The following is a 15208-nucleotide window of genomic DNA, read 5'->3' as shown; positions in this document are numbered from 1 at the left end:
ACATTCAACATTGTCACTAACGTTGGCCTAAGGATGCAACACACAACGTTAACTTCCACGTTAACTTGGTTAACGTGGGAGCTAACGTAAGAAGTGAGAGTTGTCGACAACGTTAGTGACACTCAACATCGTCACTAACGTTGGAAGCAACCACACAACCCCCAAGGAGCCACGTTAACTTTCACGTTAACTTAGTTAACGTGGAAGCTAACGATGAGGAATGAATGATGAGCCAACGTTAGTGACACTCAACATTGTCACTAACGTTGGGATGGCTAAGAATGGCCACGTTAGAAGCCACGTTAACCTAGTTAACGTGGACTCAAATGTGAGATCTAGGGGCACATTGGAACGTTAGTGACAATGTTGAGTGTCACTAACGTTCTCAAAGTTTGGCAAGGCCACGTTAGAAGCCACGTTAACCTAGTTAACGTGGGCTTTAACGTGAAGCAAAAAGGGGCACACTGGAACGTTAGTGACAATGTTGAGTGTCACTAACGTTCTCGAAGGTTGGCAAGGCCACGTTAGAAGCCACGTTAACCTAGTTAACGTGGGCTCTAACGTGAGGCAAAGGGGTACATTGGAACGTTAGTGAAAATGTTAAGTGTCACTAACGTTCTCGAACTTATACTTTCACTAAATGTTAACACCCCTAACGCCCTGAGCTAAAGTCTTTGCCCACTTAGCACTTTCTCTCTGCAAGTAAAGCCAAGCCCAAATGAAGAAAAGAACTGCTTCAAACTCAAGATCCAAAGGCCCAAGACTTGAAGAGCAAACTAGAAGCTGAGAAGAGTAGTATATATAGGAGTAGCTTTGAATTGTTAAAGGAGTTCTGGAGGCTAGAAAAAGAGAACTACTCTCTGTATTTTACCTTCTCTTCATTTTCTAGTTTTATGATATATTCTCCATCTTTGTTTTCATTTTCAAGAGCTATGAACAACTAAACCCCTTTCATTGGGTTAGGGAGCTCTGTTGTAATTTGATGGATCAATACTAATTTTCATTATTCTTCTTCTATCTTTTCTCTTGATTTTACTTGAAAGCTTTCGATCTTCAACCCATTGAGTAGTTATCTTGGAAAAGAAGCTATTCAAACTTGGATCTCTTTTGAACCTTGAAAGAGGAATGAAGAGATCAAGCTAGAAATGCTTTCTCATGTTGGACCAAATTGGGTTTGGATGGGTATGTGACTATAACCCTCTCAATACTTGATTTGGAAAATGCATGTGGTATAATCAGTGACCATACTTCATCTCTTCTCATGAGCAATTGACCAAGGAATTGGCTATTGATCAAGACTTGAGAGATTGAATTGCAAGAAATTGTAATTCGATCAATTAAGATTGCCAAGGAGATCAATGAGTGCATTGATTGAGGAAGAGATGAAAATGAACTTGATCCGGAGAATTGCAACATCTCCTAAGCCCAATGAACTCCCCATCTCTGATCTTACCCATTCTCTTTAATTTCTGCCATTTACTTTTATGAGCAATTCCCCCATTCCCATTTACAAATTCTACAATTTATTTTTAGTCATTTACTTCCAGTCCTTTAATTCTAGCATTTACTTTTCTGTTATTTACATTCTCGCCATTTTATTTTCTGCAACTCTCAACCCAAATTCTGGATTCGCTCAACTAGAACATTCTTCTAATTAAAATTGCTTGATCAATCAATCCCTATGGGGTTCGACCTCACTCTATTGTGAGTTTTTACTTGACGACAAATTCGGTACACTTGCCGAAAGGAGATTTGTTGAGAGACAAGTTTTCCACCCGCATCAAGTTTATGGCGCCGTTGCCGGGGATTGATTGTGCATCAACAATGATTAAATTGGAAGATCACTAGATTGAGCATTTTTATTTTTGTGAATTTCATTTTCTGTTTGAGTGATTTACTTTTTGTTTTAGTTAAACTTCTTCCCTTCCCCCTCTACTCTTTTGTTTTTCTTTGTTATTTTCAATTCTGTTTGCTAACCCACTAACTGTTTGATATATTGCATCACCCACAACTAACAGTAATTCTGACACAAATACTTTCTGCACCTATCTTTTCTTGCTTGCACTTGATGGTTGTATGACAGGGAGAAGAAGCGGGGCTTCAACTTCCTTCGATTCTGAACCTGAGAGGACCTTCCTTAGATTAAGGAGGGAGGCAAGAGGAAAGAAAGTGGTTGGTGCTGAGGAAGAAGAGGAATTCTTTGAAACAAACATGGAAGACAACATGGAAAACCATCATGAAGAAGAGGATCACAACCATGGGGGAGGAGGTAGAGCAAATCATGCTGGGGAGGATAGAAGAGTTTTGGGCTCTTACATCAATCCAAACCCAGGCAATTGTGGAAGTAGCATCCAAAAGCCAACAATCCATGCCAACAACTTTGAACTTAAACCATAGCTCATCACCCTTGTTCAAAACAACTGTTCGTTTGGAGGAGGTGTTCAAGAAGACCCCAATCAACATTTGACCACCTTCCTGAGAATATGTGACACAGTGAAGTCTAATGGTGTTCACCCTGACGCCTATAGACTGCTCTTATTTCCATTCTCACTTAGGGACAAAGCAGCCAAGTGGCTGGAATCTTTCCCAAGGGAAAGCTTGACAACTTGGGAAGACGTGGTGAACAAATTCTTAGCAAGATTTTACCCTCCTCAACGAATCAATAGGCTGAGAGCTGAGATCCAAACTTTCAGGCAACAAGATGGTGAGACTCTATATAAAGCATGGGAGAGGTTCAAGGACTTAACAAGGAGGTGTCCACCTGACATGTTCAACGAATGGGTGCAGCTGCACATTTTCTATGAAGGAGTCTCTTATGAGTCAAAGAAGGCCGTAGACCATTCATTCGGAGGATCTTTGAACAAGAAGAAGACTATTGAGGAAGCCATAGATGTTATTGAAACAGTAGCAGAGAACGACTACTTCTATGCTTCCGAAAGAGGGAACACAAGAGGAGTAATGGAGCTAAACAATGTAGATGCTCTGTTGGCCCAAAACAAGCTCATTACCCAGCAGCTGGCTGACCTCACCAAGAAGATGGAGATGAACCAAGTAGCAGCAATCTCCACTTCATCAACAACCCAAGAAGGAGTGAATGAAAAAGCAGAGGGGAGTCAGGAGCAAGCCAACTACATTGGGAATTCACCAAGGAAAAACTATGATCCATACTCCAAGACCTACAACCCTGGATGGAGAAACCACCCAAACTTTGGGTGGGGAAGTGAGCAAGATCAAAACCAAGACCAGAGACGTTACAACTCCAACAACAATGCAGCTCACCAGCAATTCACACAGAGGACATCTCAACATCCCCACAACAACACTTCTCCACACGCCTATCAAAACCAAAACAGCACATCTGCTCCGAATCACCCATCAATTGATGACAAGCTCTCTAAGATCGAAACCTTAATTGAAGGAGTATGCAAAGACATTCGAAACAATAAAGCATTCAGAGAGGAAGTGCAGTCAAACATGCAGAATCAAAATGCTGCCATCAAGAAACTGGAGACACAAATCAGCTATCTGTTTAAGCAGCTTCCTAACCACAACTTTTGCTATGATGCCCATTCAAGCAAAAGGGAGGAGTGTCAAGCTATCACACTTAGGAGTGGGAAGAAACTGAAGGAACGTCCCCAAAAATCACAAGAAGAAGGCTCAAATGAAAAGGGAGAAGAGCAAGATGGAGTTCAACCTCCCACACCAAGTCTGTAGAAAGAAAAAGGGATACCACAACTGAACATCTCAAGAGCTCCATATCCCCAGCTATTGAAGAAAAGGGAAGATGACAACCAGTTCTTGAGATTTTTGGAAATCTTCAAGAAGCTACAAATCAACATACCCTTTGCTGAAGCCATAGAACAAATGCCACTCTATGCCGAGTTTTTGAAGGAGCTAATGACTAAGAAGAGAAGCTGGAAGAACAATGAGACTGTGATACTAACTGAAGAGTGCAGTGCTATCATTCAGCATAAACTACCTCAGAAACTGAAGGATCCTGGGAGTTTTCAGATCCCTTGTATTATAGGAGAAATCACAGTAGAGAAGGCTCTTTGTGACTTAGGGGCCAGCATCAATTTGATGTCAGTAGCTATGATGAGAAAGATGAAAATTGAGGAGGCTAAACCAACAAAAATGGCCCTACAACTGGCAGACCGATCGTTCAAATTCCCTCACGGGATAGTAGAGGATTTGCTAGTAAAAGTGGAAGATTTCATATTTCCAGCAGATTTTGTGGTGTTGGACATGCAGGAGGACGCCAAGACCTCCATCATCTTGGGAAGGCCATTCTTGGCCACTGCTGGAGCTGTCATTGATGTTCAGAAGGGTGACCTCACCCTGAGATTACACAATGAAAAGATGACATTCAATGTGTTCAAGGCCATGAGTTTCCCACCAGAACAGTTGGGGGAATGCATGAGGTTAGATGCACTTGAGGATGAAGTGCGGGAGAATTTTGAAGAAGAAGAACCTGAAGAGGACGAGAGATTGATGGAGGAAGAATCTAAATCAAGTGAAGAGGTGACCACAGCAGAAATACATATACCAGATGCACCAAAGGAAGGGAACCAAACGTCAGAAGCATCCAAACTTGAACTCAAAGCACTGCCACCCACTCTCAAATATGCATATCTAGGAGAAAATGAAAACTACCCAGTGATCATAAATTCATCCTTCAGTCAAGATCAAGAGGACGAGCTACTCAAGGTGCTGCGGGAGCATAAGGATGCCATTGGATGGACCCTTGCTGACTTGAAGGGAATCAGTTCAGCCATATGCATGCATAAAATACTGTTGGAAGATGATGCTAAGCCATCCATTCAATCCCAGAGAAGGCTGAACCCAATCATGAAGGAAGTGGTACAGAAAGAGGTTATGAAGCTTTGGCAAGGAGGGGTCATATACCCAAATTCGGATAGCCCTTGGGTTAGCCCCATACATGTTGTGCCCAAGAAGGGAGGAATCACTGTGGTTACCAATGAGAAGAACGAGCTCATACCTACAAGGACCGTCACAGGATGGCGGATGTGCATAGACTACAGAAAACTCAATGAGGCTACACGAAAAGACCATTTTCCCCTTCCATTCATGGATCAGATGTTAGAAAGACTTGCAGGGCACGCATATTATTATTTTCTCGACGGTTATTCAGGATATAACCAAATAGTGGTTGATCCCAGAGACCAAGAGAAAACATCATTTACTTGTCCGTATGGAGTGTTTGCCTATAAGCGCATGCCATTTAGGCTATGTAATGCACTTGCAACTTTCCAACGCTGCATGCTTTCTATCTTTTTAGATATGATAGAAAAATTCATTGAAGTTTTTATGGATGATTTCTCGGTATTCAGAGATTCCTTTCCTAGTTGCCTACATCACCTCGCCTTGGTATTGAAAAGATGCCAAGAGACCAATTTGGTCTTGAACTGGGAAAAATGCCACTTGATGGTGACAGGAGGAATAGTCCTTGGTCACAAGGTCTCTCACCAAGGCATTGAGGTTGATAGAGCTAAAGTAGAACTTATTGAAAAACTACCCCCACCCAGTGATGTCAAGACAATTAGGAGTTTTTTAGGGCATGCTGGTTTCTACAGAAGGTTCATTAAAGATTTTTCAAAGATAGCCAAGCCCTTAAGCAATCTCCTTGTATCTGATACACCATTTATCTTTGATGAAACATGCATGCTAGCATTTGCACATTTGAAAATGAGGTTATCCTCTACTCCTATCATTTCCCCACCTGATTGGAACCTACCATTTGAATTGATGTGTGATGCATCTGATTTTGCAGTTGGGGCAATGTTAGGACAAAGGAAAGATAACCTAGTTCGTGTGATATACTATGCTAGAAAAGTCCTTAATAAAACTCAAAGAAATTATACCACTACTAAAAAGGAGTTGCTAGCAATAGTTTTTGCATTTGACAAATTTAGATCATACCTCATTGGTGCTAAAGTGATTGTTTTTACAGATCACACAACACTTAAATATTTTTTTGCCAAGCAAGAATCAAAGCCAAGACTAATAAGGTGGATCTTACTGTTGCAGGAATTTGATATTGAAATCAGAGACAAGAAAGGAGTGGAAAACAAGGTGGCAGATCACCTATCTAGAATCCCTCATGATCAAGGTGGAGAAAATGATACAAATGTGATCGAGCTCTTCCCTGATGAGCAGTTGATGACAGTTCACAAAGCACCATGGTTCGCAGATATTGCAAATTTCAAGGCAACTAGGGCATTACCCCCAGGGATCAATAAACATCAAAAAAGGAAGCTCATGAATGATGCAAAATACTTTGTCTGGGACGAGCCATATCTCTTCAAGAAATGTTCAGATGGAATCCTTAGAAGATGTGTTTCGGAAGAGGAAGGAAGAGAAGTCCTGTGGAACTGCCACAGTTCATGTTAAGGCGGGCACTTTGGAGGGGACAGAACTGCAGCAAAGGTGTTACAAAGCGGATTCTTTTGGCCCACCCTTTTCAAGGATGCCAAGGAACTAGTAAAAAGCTGCAATGAATGCCAAAGATCTGGAAACCTGCCCAAAAGAAACGCCATGCCACAAAATTTCATCTTGGAACTGGAACTATTTGATGTGTGGGGAATAGATTTCATGGGACCATTCCCAACCTCATATGCAAACAAGTACATCCTGGTAGCAGTGGATTATGTTTCCAAGTGGGTAGAGGCTATTGCAACCCCAACTAATGATAACAAGGTAGTCATGAACTTCCTCAGGAAGAATATCTTTAGCCGGTTTGGAGTCCCAAGAGCCCTCATCAGTGATGGAGGGAGCCACTTTTGTAACAAACCACTAGAAGCTCTCCTCCTACGATATGGGGTAAAACACAAAGTAGCCACACCTTACCACCCTCAAACGAGTGGGCAAACTGAGATATCCAATAGAAAGCTGAAGAGGATCCTGGAAAAGACTGTGGGTGCATCTAGAAAGGATTGGTCGAAGAAGCTGGATGATGCTCTTTGGGCATACAAAACAGCATTCAAAACTCCACTTGGAATGTCTCCATATCAACTGGCCTATGGGAAGGCTTATCATTTACCACTGGAGCTGAAACACAAAGCTCTCTGGGCTATCAAGATACTAAATTTTGATAGCATTGCTGCTAGTGCAAAAAGGATCTTGCAGATGCAAGAGATGGAGGAATTCAGGTCACAAGCCTATGAAAACACTAAGATGTACAAAGAAAAGGCAAAGAGAAAACATGACATGCATCTTGCGCCCAGGAGTTTCGAAAAGGGGCAGCGAGTACTCCTTTACAATTCTAAATTAAGGCTGTTCCCAGGAAAACTCAAGTCAAGGTGGTCCGGACCTTTTATGGTTACGAAAGTATCACCATATGGCCACATCGAAATCACAGATGAAGGTTCAGAGAGGACTTTTACAGTGAATGGACAAAGACAGAAGCATTATCTGGGCAACATGGGGGAAAACCCCAGAGTAAAGTACCATCTCAAGTAATTAAGGACTCGTCGAGCTAGCGACGATAAAAGAGCGCTCTGTTGGGAGGCAACCCAACCTCAGGTAGTTTCACTTTCATCTTTATTTTAATAAAAAAATCACAAGTCGTTTCCCCTGTATTGTAAGGAGCTAAGTTTGGTGTTCCACACCAGAACAATCCAAGAGTGATGGTGTAATTCTAAGTTTGGTGTTCCACCAAAGGACATTGGTTAGAATTACACTCCACTCCAGAAGAACATTGCTAGCTCCATCCAATCAAGAGAAACCACTTAGATGTAGTTAGACTATAGGTTATCATTGCTTTGTTGACAACAAGATATGGGGTTCTCTGCATATGTGCAATGTTTGGACTGGGCAATGAACTAAGTTTGGTGTTCACACACCAAATTGAGTTCAAAAAGTACCAGCATACATGCAAGCTAACTATGTCTCAAGTGCTTTGGGAACAAGCAACTTCCAGTAACCTTGCAGGAACCTTATGAGGAAATGGTGCACCTCCACCCAAAGAAGCTAGGCAGCAAAAACTAGGATGATGACAAAGAGAGAGGGCAACCAGAAATCATCACCCAAAGGTTGTATTGTTACTTAATTCCATTGTACTCAGAATTGTTGAAAGTTGGAAGTCCGAATGCACTTTTGATTTGTAGTTACTCGTAGTTGAACCCTTTTTAAATTCTGTCTTTTAAGTTCTGAATAGGTCTATGTGTGCTAGTCTTTATGTCAGTGCATCCTCCTTAACTTACTTGTATGCTTGTCCCTTTTTAATCAAATGAGGAGAGAATGTTCATGTTTTAAAAGACCAGAGTAGAATTCATAATGTGGAAGTGCATTCATGAATCTTTGGGGTAGTCATAAGTTAGCTAAGTTGGTTCAACCACAAGGTTAGGAGGACAACTATCTATCCTGAATACTTGACTTTGGATATACCCATGAGACTAAGTTAATAACAAGATCCTAATAAGAGAAAAGGGAAAGAACAATGGAAGTGAAAAACAAAAGAAAAAGAGTAAGCAATAAGGCTAGGCACCAATGGTTTGGACCTTGAGACAAGTTTCTGTGTGAGGGATCTACTTGGATGAATAAGCTCTCAGGGGTGCTTTATCACTTGGTAACTTGGGTTAACTAACCCGGGATTATCAGCTGAAAATCCACTATCAAGAGTAACCCTCACTACAGAGCATTTAGTAACCCAAAGAGGTGCTGGACACCAAGGTCTCAAGAAAAGAAAATAAATAAACTATATGCCTGTGGTGTGTATGTATAGGGGAGAGACTTGAGGGAGTAAGTCCTTAGGGGTGCTTCAACACCTAGCACCTTGAACCAAATGGTTCGGGAGTGTTGGCTGAAAGCTTATCTTTAAGAGTTGCCCCCTTACAGAGCACTTAGCCTAAATAACACAAATAACCCTAGAAATAACAATAAAAGGATCAATGAATAAAAGTGTCATGGGATATAAACAAAGTAAGTGTTTAGGGACATGATAAAAGTCTGAAAGCCAGTAATGGAATGAACCTAAGTTGCTATGTATGAAACCACCATAAAATCAGTAGCATGACTTCCACAAGAATGACTCATTCCTCTGGATATTCCATTCATCATTCTCTTGTTCTAGTACTTGCTTAGGGACAAGCAAGCTTTAAGTTTGGTGTTGTGATGCCAGGGCATCTTAGCCAGTTTCACTGACCTTTTTCTTTACTGTTTTTAGGGTAATTTCATGCATTTCTTTAGGAAATAAGCTAGTTTTGGGTAGATATTCACCTACACCTTGATTCAAGCATACATTGTGCATTTTACATTATTTCATGAGGATTTTGCATGAATTTAGTGACAAATTGTATGCTGCATTACCCATGACTTGGACTAGAACTTTGATGCACTCTGTTGCTTGATTTCAAGACCAAAGGAAGCAAGGAAAGGGAGGTAACTTGTAAGGTTAATGAGAAAAGTGATTGCCAATAACACTCTCAAAGCCATCATTGCCCACGTTAAGAGTCACGTTAACTAAGTTAACGTGCACTCTAACGTGGAGAAGGGAAGTTGAGCCAACGTTAGTGACACTTAACATTGTCACTAACGTTGGCAAACACTCATAAGTGGCCACATTAGAGCCCACGTTAACCTAGTTAACGTGGCCTCTAACGTTAAAGGGGGAAGAGAAGCCAACGTTAGTGACATTCAACATTGTCACTAACGTTGGCCTAAGGATGCAACACACAACGTTAACTTCCACGTTAACTTGGTTAACGTGGGAGCTAATGTAAGAAGTGAGAGTTGTCGACAATGTTAGTGACACTCAACATCGTCATTAACGTTGGAAGAAACCACACAACCCCCAAGGAGCCACGTTAACTTAGTTAACGTGGAAGCTAACGATGAGGAATGAATGATGAGCCAACGTTAGTGACACTCAACATTGTCACTAACGTTGGGATGGCTAAGAATGGCCACGTTAGAAGCCACGTTAACCTAGTTAACGTGGACTCAAACGTGAGATCTAAGGGCACATTGGAACGTTAGTGACAATGTTGAGTGTCACTAACGTTCTCGAAGTTTGGCAAGGCCACGTTAGAAGCCACGTTAACCTAGTTAACGTGGGCTTTAACGTGAAGCAAAAAGGGGCACACTGGAACGTTAGTGACAATGTTGAGTGTCACTAACATTCTCGAAGGTTGGCAAGGCCACGTTAGAAGCCACGTTAACCTAGTTAACGTGGGCTCTAACGTGAGGCAAAGGGGTACATTGGAACGTTAGTGAAAATGTTAAGTGTCACTAACGTTCTCACACTTATACTTTCACTAAATGTTAACACCCCTAACGCCCTGAGCTAAAGTCTCTGCCCACTTAGCACTTTCTCTCTGCAAGTAAAGCCAAGCCCAAATGAAGAAAAGAACTGCTTCAAACTCAAGTTCCAAAGGCCCAAGACTTGAAGAGCAAACTAGAAGCTGAGAAGAGTAGTATATATAGGAGTAGCTTTGAATTGTTAAAGGAGTTCTGGAGGCTGGAAAAAGAGAACTACTCTCTGTATTTTACCTTCTCTGCATTTTCTAGTTTTATGATGTATTCTCCATCTTTGTTTTCATTTTCAAGAGCTATGAACAACTAAACCCCTTTCATTGGGTTAGGGAGCTCTGTTGTAATTTGATGGATCAATACTAATTTTCATTATTCTTCTTCTATCTTTTCTCTTGCTTTTACTTGAAAGCTTTCGATCTTCATCCCATTGAGTAGTTATCTTGGAAAAGAAGCTATTCAAACTTGGATCTCTTTTGAACCTTGAAAGAGGAATGAAGAGATCAAGCTAGAAATGCTTTCTCATGTTGGACCAAATTGGGTTTGGATGGGTATGTGACTATAACCCTCTCAATACTTGATTTGGGAAATGCATGTGGTATAATCAGTGACCATACTTCATCTCTTCTCATGAGCAATTGACCAAGGAATTGGCTATTGATCAAGACTTGAGAGATTGAATTGCAAGAAATTGTAATTCAATCAATTAAGATTGCCAAGGAGATCAATGAGTGCATTGATTGAGGAAGAGATGAAAATGAACTTGATCCGGAGAATTGCAACATCTCCTAAGCCCAATGAACTCCCCATCTCTGATCTTACCCATTCTCTTTAATTTCTGCCATTTACTTTTATGAGCAATTCCCCCATTCCCATTTACAAATTCTGTAATTTATTTTCAGTCATTTACTTCCAGTCCTTTAATTCTAGCATTTACTTTTCTGTTATTTACATTCCCGCCATTTTATTTTCTGCAACTCTCAACCCAAATTCTGGATTCGCTCAACTAGAACATTCTTCTAATTAAAGTTGCTTGATCAATCAATCCCTGTGGGATTCGACCTCACTCTATTGTGAGTTTTTACTTGACGACAAAAGTCGGTACACTTGCCGAAGGGAGATTTGTTGAGAGACAAGTTTTCCACCCGCATCATCAGACACCGGACTGTTAAATACTTCACTCTCATATTCATAAGGCTTGTCATAATCTGAGTCTAGTTCTTTCCCAACAATATCAGAACTTGATGCCATTGTATTCCCAGCCAATCCATGTCTAGCATCCATACCACCACCTACTTCAGGCCCATCAACTACTGCACCTTCTGCCACAGTTTTTCCATCCCTCAGAATATGTTTTCTCTTCCTACCTGAATACCTCTTGGAAGCCCATTTTTGGCTGTCTTTGGAGAATAAGATGGACCACCTTTACTTGGTCCAGGCTTATCCCTTTTTTTTGGGCCATCCTTGCTTAAATCTCTATTTGGGCCAAACTTCATCCCACTATCTGGTCCATCCTTCACCTCACCAACTGGACCACTCTTCCCCTCCCCAGCTGGACCCTGACTAGCTCTCTTCCTTGGTGACACCATTTTCTTCTTCTTTTTCTTCAATCTCTCCTTCCTTTTCTGTACCTCACTATCATCACTGCTATGAGTCTCTTCATATTCCGGAGGAGGTGGATTATATGGCTCGTCCTCAGTTGTTTCATACCAATCACCTGAGGAAGATGAGGCACTCATAATAACCTCCTCAGCTTGCATCTCCTCATCCACAACTTCTGGCACACTAACCGGGTGATCAAAGTAGATATAAATCTCGTTTGTCCCCTTGTTTTTGTTTTTAATCTTGTTATTCCTCATGTTATTTATCTCAGTATCACCCCTCATTACATGTAAGCCAGATTCCAAGTCAGGTGCCATGCTATCAAACCAAAACATCGTCTTGTACTCCCTATAACCCAGCTCCTTCAACAAACGTTTCAAAATCAAAGAAGTTCACCAAATCAATGTCTAAAGCTGGCCACTTCTTGACTTTTCCATCAACATATTCTAATTTGTCCTGTGCATTCCTCTTAAAAATTCCTCCATGATGAAAAACAGGAACTACTTCAAACTCATCAATCTGGAAATTACTTTTACTAATCAAAATCCATTTCATGACAGTTTAACATCACTGTGCTAATCATCTAAACTACTGACAATTAACATGAATAATTTAACAAATTAACTAAAAAACTTCAAAATCCATTCAGTATCACAACATTTATAATAATAAACAACCAGGCAACTCATTTCAACGTACTGAACACTAAGACACCAACATGCAATTTAGGAACAGATATTGGATTAGAATGATGTTTTTGATGCCCAGATTCATTACTAACCTGAATGCCGACTCAAGCTGCCTCCACTGCACAACGTCAGTCATTCCGTCAACTGCGGCGTTAGAGGAGTCCTCCGAGTCCTTCCTGGCGGCCTTGTCAGCACCCTTGTAAGCACCAACAATTGCTACTTCCACCACTCTCTGTCCTATCGCGCGAAGAAGGTTGAGGGGTTTTGGTTATTTTGTAAATTTGAGTTAGGGCTTGGGGGGGTTATGAAATGATGAATGAAACGTTTGCTTCTTATTAACCTAGCAACGACGTCGTTTTTTAACGTGACAGGGGGACAAATCGACCCCTGTCCATTCCCACTTATCCACCTTGACACTTAACTTTAGCCTAACTGCCAGATCAGCGCCGATAAGTGATACATCAGCTTTTTCCGTCAACTATAGACGGGGGATAAACGGGAGGGGCGCGATGAGTGATTTTTTGCATAAACAGGGATTGGCTTGGGTTAGTTTTTTGATGAGGGATCGCGTTGTCCTAATTAAAAATGGACAGGGACCGAATTTAGTGTTTACTCAAAAATTAAGCAAAAGGATACTTCCATATTTGTGAACTATTTAACTCATCATAATTGAGTCATATATTAACAAACTTAACTATGAAATTTTAATTTGTCCAAAGGAAAATGTTCAAAAAGTCACTTATTTTAAAAATTTAAACGGTTAAATAGACTTATATAAATAATTTTATATTTAGTAATCTGCTCTTGAATCATTTACTTACATTAGCCAGCTACAACTGAATAAAATATGATCTAAATTCAATTATAAAAGGTCAACTTTCTTTAGATTACAGGAATTGTACATCAGTCTCATTTAATTAATAAATAGATTATCTCAATCAACATAATATAATATATCACATTATATTTGTATAGGGTAAATTATTAAAATAGTACTCTAAAATTTATATCTCTAACAAAAATAATTTTAAAAAATATAAATAATAATAAATAAGTTCTTGAAAATAAAAACGTGATGACAAAATAACAAAATACATCACATTTTTTAAAAGTATTAATGCTTTTGTATTTGACAAATGACTTGGACAAATTTTTGTACGAACATTTAGATAATAATTTAAAAAATACATGCAAAAAATTAAAATAAAATTTAATTTCTATATTTTTTATATTCTTTTAAAAGAATTTCAATCATTTACCAAAAAATTGAAAAAGAATTTCATTTAGCCTAACATCAAATTGTAAAGATGAAAAAAATTATTCTAATTATATTTCTAGAAAATCATATTAGAATTTAATCTGTAAATCTATTTTAAGAATATAAAACTAAATACCTGATTATTTTTGTCATATTTTAAAAAAAGTCATTATTCATCTTTTAAAATTAGTTTTATCATCATATAAGTCTTTTAAATCATATAAATAATCTGGTGACTTACCACCGAATTCCTTAATTAAGAAGTCCGAATTTCGAATTCCAACCTGCGGTATGGAAATTAAAAAAATAACACACGTCTTTTTATTCAGTTCTCTTCTCCTCTAATGTAAATTATTGCTGTATATCACTCAACACTAACAAGCCAATGAATCTTGTTCGTTGTGTTTAAAAGAGTGAGACTAATCAATTGGAATATGAAGATGACTTTGTGAGAAGGTTGTTGGATACAATCTTTTTTACTACGCGGAAGTGGGAGCTTTGAAAGGATCGGAGGAAAGAGAAATTCGGATATTCAAAAATCAAAAGTGACAAGGGCCAAAAAGTAGGTCGTCACATTTGAAAAAATTAACAATAAGAAAGAACTACCTTCTAATCTCTCTTTTACTAATATTCTATGTATCCTTCCAATTTTATGGAATGTGAGTTATAGTTCAAATAACATAAATTTTTTCATACTCAATTAAAAAGTTGTGAATTTGAATTTCCTATTTTTGATAAAAAAAAAATCTCTCTTTTACTAGAATAATATATATATACTACAATAGTAAATAATTAAAATCGCATATAAAGAGTTTCTGAAAATAAGATAAAATTATACAAATTAATTATAACAACAATAAAAAAAATTAAACATTTATAAATAAAGTTATTATACACAAACATCACCTAAATAATCTGCTGTCATCACAAATTGTGAAGAGTTATTCAACTAATACAGCGGATTAATGATGATTAAGAATGAAAAGAGAATCAAATCAAATCAAATCAAAGAATAAAAACATTAGGGTACCACATGCATGCGTGCGTAGAAGATCAGAAGAAGAAGAAGCAACATAAAAGTAAAAGGACGGAGATAAAGCCTCTTTTTGAGACTTGCCTTCCTTTTTATAAAACATTGGCTTGGCGGTGGGACAATACATTAGACGCAATTCTCTAAAAGTGTTCACAAATCACAAAGCTATTATATAAATATATATAATTTTACTTTACTACTATCCCCCTTGAAGTATATATTTATCTAACTAGCAAGCTTTGATTTCTTCCAAAAATATAAAATTAAGTTTGGATATTAGAAAAATCTTTACTTTATTAGAGAAAAATCTTTACTTTAAAGTAGAGAAATTTTTAGAGATGCGGCTTCTACATATAT

At 38.9% G+C, this 15208-nt stretch overlaps 1 non-coding gene across 1 annotated transcript; it reads right to left on the bottom strand.

Annotated features, from left to right (window-relative positions):
* Positions 1–2664: 2664 nt before the first annotated feature.
* On the bottom strand, positions 2665–2768 carry LOC148545287 (small nucleolar RNA R71). Its single transcript, XR_015901949.1, has one exon. It is a non-coding gene; the product is annotated as a small nucleolar RNA R71 (small nucleolar RNA).
* Positions 2769–15208: the final 12440 nt, after the last annotated feature.

This window comes from Arachis ipaensis, chromosome B9 (genome assembly GCF_059453495.1).
Source record: "Arachis ipaensis isolate K30076 ecotype BB chromosome B9, ASM5945349v1, whole genome shotgun sequence".
In the NCBI taxonomy this organism is placed as follows: Eukaryota; Viridiplantae; Streptophyta; class Magnoliopsida; order Fabales; family Fabaceae; genus Arachis; species Arachis ipaensis.
Note: the sequence above shows the minus strand (reverse complement) of the source record. Positions and strands in the feature narration are given on the sequence as shown.